The sequence below is a fragment of the Myotis yumanensis genome, unplaced genomic scaffold (assembly GCF_028538775.1).
Source record: "Myotis yumanensis isolate MYYU_CA2020_CCGP unplaced genomic scaffold, mMyoYum1.0.hap1 SCAF_2, whole genome shotgun sequence".
In the NCBI taxonomy this organism is placed as follows: Eukaryota; Metazoa; Chordata; class Mammalia; order Chiroptera; family Vespertilionidae; genus Myotis; species Myotis yumanensis.
Window position 1 is genome coordinate 158,261,307 of NW_027223753.1, and position 18,173 is coordinate 158,279,479.

Below are 18,173 nucleotides of genomic sequence, written 5' to 3' on the forward strand. Positions count from 1 at the left end.
AGAAGCAGAAGTATTTATTCCACTGACCCTTTCTAGGCTGTGGCTTGTTAATGGCTACATTCTGTTATCAAAGTCCACATCTCCTATCTGATGGCCCCTCTTATAGCCACAGTTCTTGCCTGGCTCTGGTAACCACTCTGCCCACTCTGTTGACCCTCCAGGCCAAAGGATCCATGCCATCCCACTGTGGCTAGCCCTGTGATGCTTTTCCTTCCTTTGCAGTTGTCCCTTTACCCTACCCAACTTTTGTAACTAGTCCCTTCATTAAACCCCCTTCACTCACACTTTTTAAAAAAAAAAAAAAATATTTTATTGATTTTTTAGAGAGAAAGGGAGAGGGATAGAGAGTTAGAAACATTGATGAGACAGAAACATCAATTCAGCTGCCTCCTGCACACTGCCTACTGAGGATGTGCCCACAACCAAGGTACATGCCCTTGATGGGAATCAAATCTGGGACCCTTCAGTCCGCAGGTCGACGCTCTATCCACTGAGCCAAACCAGTTAGGGCTCACTCACACTTTTTGAGTTTCCCATCGGTGTTTGAATCTTCCATGCTAGGACTGTGGCTGATTCAGTCTTCTATTGTGAGATTTTGTTTAGTAAAAGAGTCTACTGCTAAATTGAGTTCGGAAAACCACAACACTAGATCAATCAGAAGCATTGTAAGAACAAATGCACATTCTTTGTGAGGGTGAATTACCTGATGGCTAAAGCAATACCATAAAAAAACCATCAACCTACATGATTTTTAGCATACATTTTAAAGTTTATATTGAGGGATACATTAAATTCAGTATTAAATTTAATTACTAAATAGAGGCTAACGACTCTGGAATCAGACAGACTTGAATCCAGACTCTGACACTTACCATCTGTGTGATATTAAGTAAGTTATTTAACTTCACTAAGCCTCAGTTTTCTCATCCATAAAATGAAGTACAATTGGCCAACAACATGGGTTTGAATTGCACGAGTCCTCTTCTACACAGATTATTTTCAATAATACTATAAATGTATTTTCCTTAATAACATTTTCTTTTCTCTAGCATACTTTATTGTAAGAATATAGTATATAGTGTCATGAGCATCTCTGTTGCCAACCATGAGCGAGCTGTTGGTGTGCAGGTGACTTGGCATGGCTCTCCGACTATAGCTGTGTCCGTGTGTTGCAATGCCATCTCATACCAATCTGCCTACTGGAATCTCCAGTCGTAAGGGAAATACTCAGTGCTCTCCAATACAGATGATGGCTACATTTCCCTTCGGTTTAAGAAAGCTCTCCTGAGAGCTCATGTATGACCACTGCACTTGCTACAGTGTTGGTTTTGATTGGTGCCTTTCTGTTTATCATATGCTCTCTCCTGCTGGTGGGCTATATCAGCAAAGGGGAGGGCGACCACAAGGGTCCAGTCTTATTCATTGGCATCCTGGTGTTCCTGCCAGGATTTACCACCTGCACATCGCCTATACTGCATCCAAAGGCTACCAAGGTTACTCCTACAATGATGTTCCAGACTTTGATGATTAGCACCCACCTCAGCCCTGAGGAGCAGAGTCAGATGGGACTGAACTCAGCTTTAAGATACTGAGCAGAAATGATGGCTAAGGACTAAGGAATTCTACAGTTTGCAGATGTTTAACAAAACATTGGCCAGGTTTTATGGGTCCATCCTAAAGATGTTAACTGAGCTTACAATTAGCTAATTAGGGCATGCTCCGTTTTTCATCTCCTGGCCCTGACAAAAACTTGACAAGTTTTTGCACATGAACTTGTATCGTGGAAGAATAGCAATGTTAATTGGAAAAAAGTGGGTAGTTATTCTATAGTGGAAAGTGTTGCTGCCACCACCTATTTTAGAGCTGAGCATTTGTTTTAAATAGTCTTTATCATCAGTTTGTTCTTGTGGCAAATGGAAGAATGCAGTATGTCACATTTCTTATTATTAAGTAATTTATTTTGAAAATATCTAAGTATCTTATCTCCTATCCATTAACTTCATGTTCTAATGGAAGACCTTGGCAAAATCAATTATTGGTGTGAATGCATCTGTAATATTTTTTACTTGCTTTCTTACTAAGAACAACCAGGAATTTTTTAAACTTCAGAGCAAATTTTCAAAATGTAAACACTTTCTCTGTTCGCCACTCTTTGGCCAACCCTGATCTGGTTCACCAATCAGTTGGGCACTATATAATTTGGGTAGTTCTATCCTTTATAGATTAAGATGTTCTGTATATCATGTCTTTAAGGACTGGACATTTGGCTGTTTTCTAAGGAAAAATGTAGATAAGTGGTTGTTCTTTAGAGTTTATAACCCCATTGTGAGCACCTTGTATTACTAGTATAATGTCATTCTGTTGAAGATCACAAGATTTAGCCTCAATCCCTAGGGGACTAGACTGCCTTAATTTGATTCTATTTCCTAGGTTGCAAAAAGTGACTTATGTTCAAAAGAAATTAAAATGTGAAAATCTAAAAAAAGAACATAATATCAATACAAAATATTTGCTAACTAGCTATTTATATTATTGATAAGGCTTCTGGTCAACAGTAAGCTAGTAGTAGTTATGTTTTTAAGTAGTCAAGAGTTATATATGAATTTTAAACTGCATGGGGGGTTGGTGCCCCTAACCCTGCACTGTTCAATGGCAAACTCCCTACCTCATGAAATTATTGGGAGAATTAAATGAGATAATGTATAGAGTGATGAGCTTGATATTTAGCTTGATACCCAATAATTTAACTCTTGCTTTTATTATTTACTAGAGGCCTGGTGCACAAAATTTTGTGCACAGGGCAGGGGCTGTCCCTCAGCCTGGCCTGTGCCTTCTCGCAGTCTGGGACCCCTCGCTCCTTACCACCTACCTGCAGTGGAGGTGGGAGAGGCTCCTGCCATCGCCACTGTGCTCACTGGCCGTGAGCTGGGCTTCTGGCTGAGCAGCACTCCCCCTGTGGGTGTGCACTGACCACCAGTGGGCAGCTCCTGCATTGAGCGTCTTCCCCCTGGTGGTCAGTGCATGTCATAGCAACTGGTCGTTCTGCCATTCAGTCGATTTGCATATTAGGGTTTTTGTATATAAGATAATAATAAAATGCAAAGAATATAACAACTCAGCAAAAGTCAACATTTTAAAGAAACAGTAGCTTGCAACCTAAAGGTCTGGATGGGGAAGTAAAAAGTGCTTCACGTAGATAAACACCATACGTGTTTCTTCCTGGAGCTTGTAAGTGTTTAAATCATCTGTCCTGTCCTCCTGTCCAGAGATCTATGGTGAGCCCACATGCATTCTGTGCCAGCAGAGACTCACTGGTGCCATCAGTAAAGTTAGCCAGGCATACCATACAAAATGCAGAGAAAGTAGAAGTTACCTGAGGAGGTTACCAATGCTGGAGCTCCTCCTTCAAACCTGGCCCGCATGTTGTGCTCTCACGGAGATCTACCCCTGACCTATTTAAAACTGCAACTCACGCTGAATGCCCAGAACTCCTGATCTACCATGCCCTGCTTTTTTGTTTGTTTTCTTTACTCCATTTCACCCATCACCTGCTATCATACCATGCAATTTGTTTAGTACATTTCTTGCTTATTGTTTGTCTCCCCAAGTTTGAATATAAGCTCCATAATGGGAGGATATTTCTTTTTTGCCTTGTGCACTGATATTTATCAACTCAGTACTCAATAGATATTTGTTGAATGCTATCGAGTCATCTTTGCATTACACCCTGTGTGAGACTTGGCTACTCAAGTATATCTCTATCTCTATCTCTATCTCTATATAAAATAAAGAGGTAATATGCAAATTGACCCTCACACCATAATGTCATCACAAGATGGCTGCCTTGCCCAGCCTCTCCCCCGGCCCCACCCCTGACCAGCCTCTTCCACCCCAATTGAGGTGGGGTGGCTAGCCAACCCCTCCACCCCCCCATGGCCCCTCACCCAGGCCAGCCATGTCCCCTTGCTTTCCCGGGGCTGGGGGTATCCCAGGCAGGCTGCAGGCATGGTGTTGGTCAGAGGCAAAAGTCCTGGCTGTCCTTGGCCTAGAGAATCCAGAAAACCTCAGCAGTGACCAAAGACCAAGACCAAGTGGAAAGGTCCCTGCTGGTGCTTATGGCTCACAGTGCCAGGAGGAGGCAGAGCATCTTGAACCTGCAACCCCGGCATCTGCACACCAAGCCTTGGGGCACACCACGCCGGTGGCACCTGTGGGTGAAAGGGGGAGAGAAGGGAGTTGCGGTGCAGAGCTGGGAGGGGCCTAGAGTTTTTAGGAGCAGCCGGCCTGCTGAAGTTGCTGTGACCTGCGTGCTCGGGCTTGGTCAAAGCCCCTGGTCAGCTCTGCCGCTTGCCTTCCAGGTGCGGTTAGCCCTGAGCCAGCTGGCATTGCACTCAGAGAAGCAGCTGTCACTGGGCTCCGTTAAATAAGAGAAATCAAAGAGCTGAGAGTAAATATCCTCCCAGCTCCTTCCTACACCCCTGGGCGAGGAGGGCTGGGGATGGGGGTAATGGAAAATGGCTGCTGCTTTGCATTTTATAATGAAAAGACTCCTGCTATGTAGAGAGGAGAGCTGATTCATTTCCAGCAACACCTGGCATGTTCCCTGCCCCAGCCCTGAAGCCTGACAGCACCTAGCAAAGGTGTGTCTGCACAGCCACGTTGGCCTGGCTCCTGGAACATTGGGAGCAAGTTTGAGCTGCATTGATTAAAAAAAGTAAAGATTGAAAAACACCTCTTTGTACTCAAATGGCACTATAAAATGCATATTACAGCATCTGATTTTGTCTTCTGTGTTGATTTTGAGGCAGAGCACAAATAGGTTCATGGGAAAAGCAGAAAAAAACAAAGGGAAAGGGAGAGGATTCTGCTGTCCACAGCACTGATTATTGTTTTTTGTTTTGTTTTGTTATTTTTTCTTCTGTTCTTCAAGTCAGTATATGCCATTTAAACCATTTTATGGCGTTAGGTAATGAGCTAATGCCTCTTCTATTAACAGGAAGCAGCAGTACCTTCCATATGAGTCACAGACATTTAATCCATTCAAATGGCGCATACTGAGTGGAAAGAATGGTATGTGTCATTATATAAAGAACTTGGCATTATGATGTTATCTGGCTGAAGATTTTATTTATTTTACAATTTAGAGAACATAGATAAATCAGGCATTGAAAATGAATGTGCATGCTTAAATGCATGACCTTATTTTCATCCATAATGACCAAATGACCAGTCACCGGGAGGTACATTGATGGGTCCCGCAGTGCAGTGGGTCTGAGGTCTTGCAGCATGGAGGGTCTGGGTGAGGCCGCATGGCATGAGCCAGGGCCAGGGGACCTGAGCTGAGGCTGCACCCCCTGCCCCGGCGCCAGGACGGGAGGCTGTGTCCCCTGCCCAGCGGGGCTTGATGGGGGTGGGGCCGGCTGGGTCTTGGTATTGCCCAATGGGGGTGGGGCCAGCCAGAAACTTCTATTATAGAGAAAGGGCAAATAGCAATATTAAAATAATTCCTCTCTGCCCTAACCAGTTTGGCTCAGTGGATAGAGCATCGGCCTGTGGACTGAAGGGTCCCAGGATCGATTCCATCAAGGGCATGCACCTTGGTTGTGGGCACATCCCCTGTGGGGGGTGTGCAGGAGGCAGCTGATTGATGTTTCTCTCTCATTGATGTTTCTAACTCTCTATCCCTCTCCCTTCCTCTCTGTAAAAAATCAATAAAACATAAAAAAATAATAATTCCTCTAATTAATTCCCTTTTAATATGCACGAATTTCATGCACCGGGCCACTAGTATATATATAAAAGGCTAAATGTCTGTCTGGCTGGTAGCTATGATGCACACTGACCACCAGGGGGCAGACGCTCAACGCAGGAGCTGCCATGATGCACACTGGCCATTTAAAAATAAACAACACCACGGACCTGGCACCAACAAACACTTGGCTTCTCCCAAGTGGGACACAGGCCCCACCACCACCCCAGAGAGACACCCCACCAAATTGTAGGTAATGCTGCCAAGACCCCGTGGCACCAAATGCATCCAACAGCCCAGCCCGGAAACAGTGGCTGTGGGCACCAGGTAATGACATCACATAGCAACGCCTGGCTTCCTCTTTTTAGCAACCAGCCTCCTTGGAGTTTCTTCAGCCCAGGAACCTGACTTGCTTTATAGCCAAGTGCAAGCATTTTACAGTTTAACCAAATGTTTGTGAATCGTTTTCCCGTGCCTTATCTCATTTGATCCTCACAGAAGTCCTGGAGTAGGTACATAGGAGACTCAGTAGAATCCTATTTTCTTTTCATTAGCAAGACAACAGAAATTTAGAAAGTTTAGAAACTTGACCTGACTGAAAAGAAGTAAGAAATTATGGAACTTGAAAATGGCTTCAGGTTTTCTCACTGTGCAGAATATAGTCAAACACTGCTAAGTTAAATATTTTACCCTTTGTTCTCCCTGCGTGATCTACAATAATAATCTGCTTTGTGTTGATATTTATTGCTGTGTTGCTGACAATTACCTGAAAGAGAAGTTGGGGTGCTTCACTGGGCTGGAAAAAGTTTAACTAAATAAAAAAGCAGGTCTAATTAAGCAAGTTTATCATATATATATGGCTAAGTTGACTCGCGCATGCATGATACATATAAAGCTCTTGCTGGCACCAATCGCATGCGTGTGTTTCGATCTGTCATTGTCAATCATGAATTTGGTTGACACTTCTATTACAGAGAAAGGGCAAATAGTGATATTAAAATATTAATTCTTGTAATTAATTCCCTTTCAATGTGCACAAATCTGTGCACCAGGACACTAGTTAAATTATAACAGTGCAGTGATTTTTAAATTGTATTCAATAGATGTTTACATCAGTTTAAGAGATTGCTTATCATTAATGTCTGGCCTCAAGTTGAATTGTGTCTATTTAGCAATCTGACACAAAATGGGCACTCAGTAGGTATTAGTCCTGTGTTTAACTGTGTGTTGGATATAGCTTTTTTTCTAAGAAAAAAATCAGTCTTTGTGAACATGCATCAGTGTGGGTGTATACTCAAGGCACATCTGTGCTTGAGAGCAGTGTTAAAAGCCTTCAACTATCTATTTGCAGCTTATTAGAGAGAAGACATTAATTGCTTCTTTAGTATTCCCTTCTCACTTCAAGTGTTCCCCCTCATTTCCTTCCCCCACCCAAGAGTGACACATTTAGTAGTCTAAGTTTTAACCATTTAAGTTGTCTCCCACATTGAATGCTTGATAAGACAGAAGCAAAGCCCAGCAAAACATTTCTTGGTCAATACAGATCCTGTTTGTACTGTCCCCCTCACTCTCTCCATTAGGGAACCTTGTGATTCTCATCCAAATTATTTTCTAAAGTAAACAGGAACCCTATTTACTTGCTTTCTTTTGATCAAAGGTGAGATTGGAAATCAACTTGATAATTCACCACTTTAGGTCCAAAGGCATAGTTCAAAAAGGTGGAACTAAGTCCAAGACAAAGGATCTGTGATGAAAAATACATGATACCGAGCAGAAGTATCTTGGACGGAGAAACTAGAGGGAGGGGAGTGTTTGTAGGGTACCTGTGAAAGGAATTGTTAAGGGTTCTTATCTGCTTTTGATGGCTATTACCTGTTTTCTGAAGACCCATGGAAATAAAGTATCCTACTAAGAGATAGCAAATAGGTTCCATCTTATGAGCCAACCGTGATTGGTTATGGTAATGACAGAAACAGGGTTTCTCAGAGTACGGTCCTCCCCCCTCCCCACCCCACCACCAACATTAGCGTTACCTAGGAATTCGTTAGAAATGCAAATTATTGGTCCTTCCCTTAGATCTACTACATCAGAAACTCTGAGATAATCTCTGTTTTTTAAAGGTCCTCCAGGTGCTTCTGATGCACACCAGTGTTTAAGAACAACTGGCTGCCAAGACCGGTTTGGCTCAGTGGAGAGAGCGTCGGTCTGTGGACTGAAAGGTCCCAGGTTCGATCCCAGTCAAGGGCATGTACCTTGGTTGCGGGCACATCCCCAGTGGGAGGTGTGCAGGAGGCAGCTGGTTGATGTTTCTCTCTCATCGATGTTTCTGACTCTCTATCTTTCTCCCTTTCTCTCTGTAAAAAATCAATAAAAAAAATATATATATAAAAAAAGAAGAACAACTGGTTTAGAGGACTGTGTTGAGAAAGATTCTAATCAGACCTCAGAAGAGAGCGGGGGGAGGGGGGGATGCAGTAATCCATTAGTGATATCTACCATGAGCATAGGAGGAGGGGTGACAGTGAGAAGTCCATGTATTTGTGATCTCACTTCTAGACAAAATTGATAAATATAATGCAAATGAGTATTTTAAAGAAGCATCCCAGGTAGTTTCCAGATCATCCGGCCCCATAATCTGGTTTTGTCTGACTCTAGTGTGGACACTGGGTATGAGGAGAGCAGGAAGGAGGCAGAGGGAGCAGTGTGGGTGACCTAGGTGAGGGCTTGTGGTGGTCACAGCCAGAAAATGCATAGTATGAATAAAAAAAACAAATCAATTTAAGAAACACTAAAAAGTGAACTTGATAGAACTTGGCGATTGGATTTGGAGAATGAGAGATCCATTAAGGACAGTGCCTGGATTTCTTGTTTGAGCAATTAAGTAGACAGTGATGCTAGCTGCCAATGTAGGAGAGAAAAGAGGGGCAGATGTAGTGGAAAGAGTTCAGCCTGGACACACATAATTTCAGGTACCTGGGGCCCATCCAAACTGAGATGTCCCAGAAATAGTTTAGAGAACAGGCTATAGCTCGGACCCTATCCAGGTGAGAAATATAACATTTGGATATTATTCATGTAAAGAAGGAAGTTCTGGAATGAGCTGAAAATCATGCAGAGAAAGTGGAGAGCAAGTGGAAAGAAGGACTCAGGACAGAACATTGAGAAAAAACAGTTTTAAGGAGCAATCCAGGAATAAAAACTACAAAAGATATTAAGAAAGTGATAAAGAATATTAACCAGTTCTAAGAAGCAATTCTGAATCTTTGTCTCATTGTGTCCAAAATTTGTATTTATACTTAATTATTGTATACATTTATCTTTGCCATGAAATATTTCAGACAGTCAAAGAGGTATAGACTAGAATAATGCAACAAACACCCAGGGGCCCCCTTACTGCTTGAGCACAGTTGAAAGCTCTCTGTGCATCCCTCCTCATGCACTCTCCCCATCTCTCCCTCAGGGCTAACCCATTCTACAATTCCCAAGGTCTTTACCCTCTTATGACACTTCATGGTGTCATCATGCAAAATGAAATACCTTCTTCCATTACTCAAATTCCAAAGAAATGAGCATCTACAAATTGCCTTTCAAAAGTCTGCTTCTCTTATCAAACACCACTCACACTTCGATTGCTAAGTGTAGCCAGTTGTCGGTTCATTGTCTCCCAGCGCCTCTCTTTGCCCAGCTTTGTGGTGCTGGAGCTGGATGCTGTAACATTTTAAATTTGTCAGCTCCTGCAATATTATCCTTGCCAATAGAGGGCACTGCAGCAGGCAGGGGCCCCTCTTCCTGGTTCTGGTATGCTTTTCCTTCTTGCTCCTGCCCTGTGTCCATTGACTTACAGGCCATCTTTCACTGGCACCTCAGTCGGCAGTTTCCCAGGAGTCTCACTGGTGTCCTCTCTGACCCCAGCAGAGTTTTCTGCCCTTCAGCCCCAGTGTGCAACACCCAAATCGTCCCACCATTCAGTGGGCTCTAGTCAATCCTCCCCAACAAGGTCTGGCCCTCCACCTTGGGGCAGGATTGCTTCCTTAGGTGCTCTGCCCCGGCCCAAGAAGTAGTGACTACTCCCTATGTCTGCCTTCCCTTTGGAGTTCTCTTTATCCATTAGCAACTAACTCTCTGTTGCCATTAATAATTCTTTATATTAAACTTGCCTTGTTTAAATGATTATGTAGATTCTGTCTCCTCACTGCAACCTGGCTAATACAATAAGCAGAAGAAAGAGCACTTGTTTGTGGCCACAGGTTCTGACTTTGTACTTTCCTTAGTGGTGACATATTGGAAAGTCATTTCTGAATTTAAATTCCTCGTCTATGAACAGGGGATGGGACACCTCCTCTATCTCCTACCAGGATGGTTTCAGGAATCACATTGGATAATGGATGTGACTTAGTAAGGGGTAAGATACGGGATACATATTCAGTACAAGTCCAAGTAAGAAAAACTGGAGGGTTAGGGAAGAATAAAAGGAGGTGACGTACAAAAGTATTGGGGAGCAAGAGTCTGGGGGGGTGGTGGCATTTAGGGCTTCATGTCACCTGAAGCCTCCTCTCTCTCTTTCTTCTGCTCTGTGGAGTAAAAAAAAAGAAAGACTCTGAGAACAGGGAGCTTGACAAAAACAAGGTTCTTTCCTTTAATGATCTTATAAATCTAGAAAGAAATGGCTTTATATGAGACGTCCTATGCTGAGTAGGAGGCTTGGTGCCAAGGAAACCTAGATGCTGAGAATAAACCAACTATAGGGGCTTTTGATTAATCCAAAATTCAGGGTGAACTGATATAATTGCAATAAGGATCAGAGAGAAAGATACTAAATTATACCTTAGGGTTTTTAAATGTTATCATCTTGGCCTTAAAACAATTACCTAGAGAACCAAGATGGTGGCAAAGGTAAACACCTATACTTGCCTCTCACAACCACATCGAAATTACAACTAAAAGGCAGAACAATGACCACCCACAACAACAGGAAAGCTGGCTGAGTGGAAGTTCCACAACTAGAGAGGTGAAGAAAGCGCATTGAGATTGGTAAGAGGTGCGGAGGTGTGGAAAGTGCTGGCACTTGGATGTGCTGCTCTTTTAATTGGGAGGGAGATATAAACTCCTGCTTGCTCTGAACACCAGTTCTGGGCGAGACTCTGGGGGACCCAGACACATACTGGGAAAAACTGGACTGTCTGGCATTGGGACAGGAATGTGAGGGCGGCTTTCTCTCAGAGGTGCTCATAGCGATTATTGTTCCCGCACGAGGGGCACAGGACACAGAGACCCGGGGACCTCTCCGGTGCAGGGCTGACTGGCAGCCATTGCTGTTTGCTCCACCCTGGTGATTCTCAGAGACCCCGCCCCACCCAATTTACAACCCCACCCAAGCAGTGCACAGTGGCTTTTGCATATGAATGGCCTGTCTTTCTCTGCCTAGAACCTGTAAAACTGCAGCTGGGTCAGAGAGTCCCAGAGCTTCCAAAAGAAGGCCCAAGGCCCGGCAGCAGCAGCCTGCCTTGCTTCATAGCTGGGCCTCATCTGGGCACTTCCAAACCCCATACAAAGAGGAGAAATCTGAAGATGTCTCTGTAGCTCCTGCTGGGTGGCCTCAGGCAGTGGCTGACCTTGCACATCCTTGGAGATCCAAGAGCCAGTGTATCCAGTGGTCAGAGTGTGACCATACCAGATTACAACTCTTCACATCCATAAGAGACATACTCAAGGGGCAAACTCAGTGAGCACCAAAGCCCCACTGAAGCAAGTCCTGCCACATAAGGGTGTCTCCTGCACAACAGATCTTCCAGTTTAGACACAGCTGGTCATCACAGCCAGTTGGCATGGAGGTAAATTCCTCCCAGTGATACCAACAGCAATCAAGGGTTAACTACAACAAGACTGTGCACACAGCCCACAAAGGGGTACACCAAGAGCGTCCACCTCAGGTGACTGGGGAGGCTGAGACACTGGGCCCTATAGGACACCTAGCACACAAGGCCACTCTATCAACTCAAGGAGACTTAGCAGCTACCCAGTACATAGAAACAAACACAGGGAAGCACCCAAAATGTGGTGACAGAGAAACAAATCACAAATGAAAGAAATGAATGAAAGCAAAATATTGGATATAGAGTTCAAAACTATGGTTATAAGGTGACTCAAGAATCTTCTAGAAACCTCTGAGAAATTTAGTGAGACCCTCAAGGATATGAAAAAGGACCAAGCAGAAATTGAGTATACACTGACTGAAATAAAGAATAATATACAGAGATCCAACAGCAGACTAGAGGAGTGCAAGAATCAAGTCAAAGATTTGAAATACGAAGAAGCAAAAAACACCCAACTGGGAAAGAAAAAAGAAAAAAGAAAAAAAAAAATGAAGATAATGTAAGGAGCCTCTGGGACAACTTCAAGCGAACCAACATCCGAATTATGGGAGTGCCAGAAGAAGAGCGAGAGCAAGATATTGAAAGCCTATTTGAAGAAATAATGACAGAAAACTTCCCCTACCTGGTGAAAGAAATAGACTTACAAGTCCAGGAAGCGCAGAGAACCCCAAACAAGAGGAATCCAAAGAGGACCACACCAAGACACATCATAATTAAAATGCCAAGGGCAAAAGACAAAGAGAGAATCTTAAAAGCAGCAAGAGAAAAACAGTTAGTTACCTACAAGGGAGTACCCATAAGACTGTCAGCTGATTTCTCAACAGAAACTATGCAGGCCAGAAGGGAGTGGCAAGAAATATTCAAAGTGATGAATAGCAAGGACCTACAACCAAGATTACTCTACCAAGCAAAGCTATCATTCAGAATTAAAGGTCAGATAAAGAGCTTCACAGACAAGAAAAAGCTAAAGGAGTTCATCACCACCAAACCAGGATTATATGAAATGCTGAAGGGTATTCTCTAAGAGGAGGAAGAAGAAAAAGGTAAAGATAAAAAATTATGAAAAACAAAGTGACAACAAATACATATCTATCAACAAGTGAATCTAAAAATCGAGTGAATAAAAAATCCAATGAAAAGAATAAACTGGTGAATGTAATAGAATCAGGGAATAGAAAGGGAGCAGAATGACAATTCTCGGGGGGAAGGGGTTGTGAGTGGTGTGGGAAGAGATTGGACAGAAATCGTATACCTAAGGACGAGGACAGTAGTAAGGGCATGGGGTGTGGTGGGAACTGGGTGGAGGGGAGCTATGGGGGGGGGAAGAGAAACAACTGTAATAATCTGAACAATAAAGATTTATTTTTAAATAAATAAATAAATAAATATAAAGTAATAAAATATGACTTTTTCTGATCTATAAAGAAGTTGAAAAATCATCACTGATAAGTGATTTTAAACACATGAATGAGAATACTAAACTATATTTCAACAACATTAGCATATTTCCCTTGCTTATACAAATTGTCACTGAAGTTCTGTTTATCTGGTATTATTGCATAATCAGCTGCTTTAACTTGGCAATGAAATGAGCCTGTAGGACTAGACATTTGTTTACATTTAACTCTGTGGAGACCCAACCCTATTTTGGTACATGCTCTAGGTTGTCATTTATGTACAAACTGGCTAATTATTTATGTTTTTGTTTGTTTCCCCTATAGCAGATTGATGAAACCAGTATAATTCTAAGAAGGAATGCAATTCTAATGAAGAAAAAAAAAAAGATTCGCAAATACTGTCAAATAAACTGTACAATCCCAATGCTACCAGGATGACCAAGCACATTTTTATGTGTAAGAAGTGTACTACAGTTTGTTTTTTAAAAGGAATTCTTCATGGATATAAGAGAGGAAAAATCACAGAGGGACAAGTTGTTTTCCCCACCATTCTATCACCACATGTTCTGCTGTTCCCTTCTGCAAAGTGAATGCAGAGAGGAACCCAATTAACTTTCTTGAGTAATCAAATGTTTAAAACAAGTAAATACACAAAAAGCTTTTAGCAACCTTCATTTGTAGGCAAGGTAACCACAAACAATCAATCAATAAAATGACTAAGCACTTGTAAGAAGATTGTATTTGTCACAGGGCTCTGTTGCTTACTGACAGTACATCTGACTGGCTTCCTGTCCCCAGATTCCCCCAACCCAGGTGGCTGCTCCTTTGCAAATTCACCTGGATCTTCCTAGGTTTCTGGATGATCCTGAAAGTTCTCCTGTTCCCCAAGTTCTAGACTTATCCCAAATCAATCCATTCTGCCACCATTTCAAGCCTTAGAATGGAGAGGCATTATGTGCAACATGGTGTAATGCGTTAGTGTTTGCCTGAGCATTGGAGCCAGATTTGCCCACAAATTCTGGTTTGGGCACTTCCTGGCTCTATGACTTTCAATGAATCACTTAACCTTTCAGAGCTTCAATTGTTCCTTATCTACAGAAGGGAAATAATAAGGAATATCCAAGGATTAGTAATAATATCTGTAAATGCACCTACAAGAATGCTCAATATTAGGTACTCAATAAGTGGTAGCTATTGCTAGGGCATTTAAAATTCTTAAGACTACTGTTTCATTTGTCCACCACATGTTATCTTTAATGAAGACTCCTTTTGGAATCAGGCTATACACAGGTAATGGGATCTTGAAAGGAAGAATCAGTGAGGCATTGTAGCTCAGAGTACTTATTGGCTACTCAGGAATAAAGAGTCATTAAGCTGTCAAAAGTGTGTCCAATTATTTTCTATGTGTGTGTGTGGGGGGGGGGGGGGGGGGGGGCGGGGTGGGGAGACAGACCCTGAGATAGAAGAGGACAATACCTGCACATTGAGTTAATTGTCAAATATGTGTTCACCTTCTGTAGACAGAGAACCTTTATTGGATACTAATGTAAGTAACTTGGAAGCTATCTGCGAGATCACAGGTGTGTAGTTCTTTCCTTCTAAGGACTCTGTATCTCATGACCTAACTCTGCTTCCTCATGTCATCACATCATCATAAAGTTGAAAGCTTCACAGAGATCTTTAAAAAACTAGAAGTTACAAAACATCCAAACACTACTCATAACAAAAAGTTATTTATTAAAAAAATTATTTTTAAAAAATGTCTTCTGTTCAAAAAAAGAAGCAAGGGAACAAAAAGAATGCAAAGAATGCTGAAGGCACATTAAAACCTTGTAGTAAAACTTGATAGGATGAAGTAGAAAGTTCCTTTGAGAGTTAAAAAAAAAACTTCAAGAAACAGCAATAGTTATTGATGATCTTAATGTACTTAGAAAAACAGGAACAAACTTAAGGTTGTATTTTTTCAGTTTAATTGCAGAGCTACAAACTCCGGAATATTTTAAAACCATGGTATTTAACATCTGAATAAAATCATGCAGTTTTGTTAGATATTTGCCAACTAAATGATGGATAAAAATCAACTTTAAATATATTTTGAGACTCAAAATGTATTTCTAATGATAGAACCGAAGAACATGAGTAATAGACTTTTTTTATTGTTTAAAGTATTATATGTTCATTTTTTCCGATTACCCCCCCCCCCCCCCCCCGCCCCGCCACCACTTCCACCCCCAAGGGCAAGCCCCCAACCGCCCCAGTATCTGTGTCCATTGGTCATGCTAATATGCATGCATACAAATCCTTTGGTTGATCTCTAACCCTCCTCCCCTCCCCTCCCCTCCCCTGCCTTCTCCCCGAGGTTGGACAGTCTGCTCAGTGCCACCTTGTCTCTGGATCTATTCTTGTTCATCAGTTTATGTTGATCATTATATCCCACATATGAGTGAGATTATGTGATATTTATCTTTTTCTGACTGGCTTATTTCGCTTAGCATTATGCTCTCCGGTTCCATCCATGCTGTTGCAAATGGTAAGAATTCCTTCTTTTTTTTTTTTTTTTTTAATATATTTTATTGATTTTTCACAGAGAGGAAGGGAGAGAGATAGAGAGTTAGAAACATCGATGAGAGAGAAACATCAATCAGCTGCCTCCTGCACATCTCCCACTGGGGATATGCCCGCAACCAAGGTACATGCCCTTGACCGGAATCGAACCTGGGACCTTTCAGTCCACAGGCCGACGCTCTATCCACTGAGCCAAACCGGTTTCGGCAAATTCCTTCTTTCTTATAGCAGCATAGTATTCCATTGTGTAGATGTGCCACAGTTTTTTAATCCATTCATCTGCTGATGGGCACTCAGGCTGTTTCCAAATCTTAACTATTGTAAATTGTACTACTAAGAGCATAGGGGTGCATATATCCTTTCTGATTGGTGTTTCTGGTTTCTTGGGATATATTCCTAGAAGTGGGATTACTGGGTCAAATGGGAGTTCCATTTTTAATTATTGAGGAAACTCCATACTGTTTTCCACAGTGGCTGCACCAGTCTGCATTCCCACCAGCAGTGCACGAGGGTTCTGATTAGCCACAGCAATCCTCAGAAAGGAGACCAAAGTTGGAGGGATCAAAATACCAGATATCAAGCTATATTACAAAGCCATGGTTCTCAAAACTGCCTGGTACTGGCACAAGAACAGACATATAGACCAATGGAACAGAACAGAGAACCCAGACATAGATGCAAGCCATTATGCTCAATTAATATTTGACAAAGGAGGCAAGAGTACACAATGAAGTCAAGACCGTCTCTTCAATAAATGGTGCTGGGAAATTTGGTCAGAAAATGCAAAAAAAAAAAAGAAAGAAAGAAACTAGATCACCAACTTACACCATACACAAAAACAAACTCAAAATGGTTAAAGGACTTAAGTGTAAGACGGGAACCCATAAAAATCTTGGAAGACTCCATAGGCACCAAAATATCAGACATATGTTGTAGCAATATCTTTACCGATACAGCTCCTAGGGTAATGGAAACTGAGGAGAAAATAAACAAATGGGACTACATCAAAATAAAAAGCTTCTGTACAGCAAAAGAAACCATCAACAAAACAACAAGAAAGCCCACTGCATGGGAGAACATATTTGCCAATGTTATCACTGATAAGGGTTTAATTTCCAACATTTATAGGGACCTCATACAACTTAACAAAATAAAGATAAACAATCTAATCAAAAAATGGGCAAAGGACCTAAATAGACACTTTTTGAAAGAAGTCGTACAGAAGGCAGAGAGACATTTGAAAACATGCTCAAAGTCACTAATCATTGGAGGGATGCAAATCAAAACAACAATGAGGTACCATCTCACACCTGTCAGTCTGGCTATCATCAACAAATCAACAAATGACAAGTGCTGGCGAGGATGTGGAGTAACAGATTTTTATTCAGAAACAGGAGTAATTGTCATTAGTCAATTCCAAATGAAAAGAAAAAAAAGAAGCCAGCACTATGACCATATTCTACAGGACTAGAAAGCAAGTGGTATCACCCTGAAGGAACAGATGGGATCCAATGGATAATTCTAGTTGCATAGCAGCACTGTGATGTCTGAGTGAGGCTACAACAGCAGTTATAAGGCACAGACTCTCCAAAGAGCAGGAAGCTCCAGAATGAAAGTAGAGTACTAAAAGAAATACATACCTATTTCCTGGGAAGGAGCCAGATGCCAGGTTCAGACAGGTTGAAGGTCGAATGTGGCACCAGAACACCTGTGATGTACAAGGAAGTAAATAGGATTGATGAGGAATTAAGGAACTGGATATGTTTAATGGAGAGAGGGATGAAGAAATAGAGCCAGAACAGCATGACATCACTCAGGATCACTGATCAGGAGCAGAGTAGGGGACACACGGTGAGACTTCAGAATCCAGCCAGCAATTGCTTCTACACATGAGCTTGTGGGCTTGGCCTAATTTTCACAATGTCAGCCAGGACCTTCTGCCTGCTATTTTCAATTCTTAAAGTGGTCAAGCCTGGCCAGGTGGACAACAGTGTGAGTCTTGGCAAGCAGCATCTTTGTGATTTGATATTGCAAAAACAGAATGTATTCAGGTAGTAGGTCCCAGAACACAGTCTTGGATTCTGCCAAACAAATATGTCCTGAAATATGCTGGAAAGGCCTTTGCACAGCAAGGTATTGGCACCTCTTGCTTCTCATCTAAGATGTCCCCAACTTCTTCAGCAGTGTCAAAATTAAGCATTCACCGCAAACCAAGACATAACCTGATTCATGAGAAAGCAGAAAATTGTTTCAATTTGGGCAATCCTGTAATTTTTAGAAGGCTATGAAATGGGAAAAATAGGGTATCAGATGCCCAGAGTCAACTGAGGATTTCTTCATTCATCTCAGTTATTGATTTATATAATAATCTCAGGCAAGTAGCCTTGGATGAGAAATAAATCTACAACTGCATTTATAATTCTAAATGGATATATTGATATTATATCTTGCTCTCTGAGTTGGGGACACCTTAACCTCATTCCAAAGTCTGACAATTGTGTTGTCATATGAACTGGGAGTGTTTGTTCTGGCTTACCTAGATGAACCAGTAAGTATACCTAGCTAAAATACAGAAACATATCTGAAACA

The 18,173-nt window shown here is 42.0% G+C and overlaps 1 long non-coding RNA gene and 1 pseudogene across 2 annotated transcripts in view; one reads left to right on the forward strand and one right to left on the reverse strand.

The window, feature by feature from the left end:
- The window catches only part of LOC139002174 (uncharacterized), a 123,879-nt gene that overhangs the window by 71,361 nt on the left and 34,345 nt on the right, over nt 1-18,173 (reverse strand). Inside the window, exon 2 of one of the 2 annotated variants that reach the window (XR_011470129.1) lies at nt 17,225-17,292. This is a non-coding gene — a long non-coding RNA (uncharacterized lncRNA). Of the gene's footprint in view, nt 1-17,224; nt 17,326-18,173 lie in introns of those variants that run through there. The other variant, XR_011470128.1, reaches the window with a different exon arrangement.
- On the forward strand, nt 1,175-1,531 carry LOC139002172 (transmembrane protein 230 pseudogene; annotated as a pseudogene).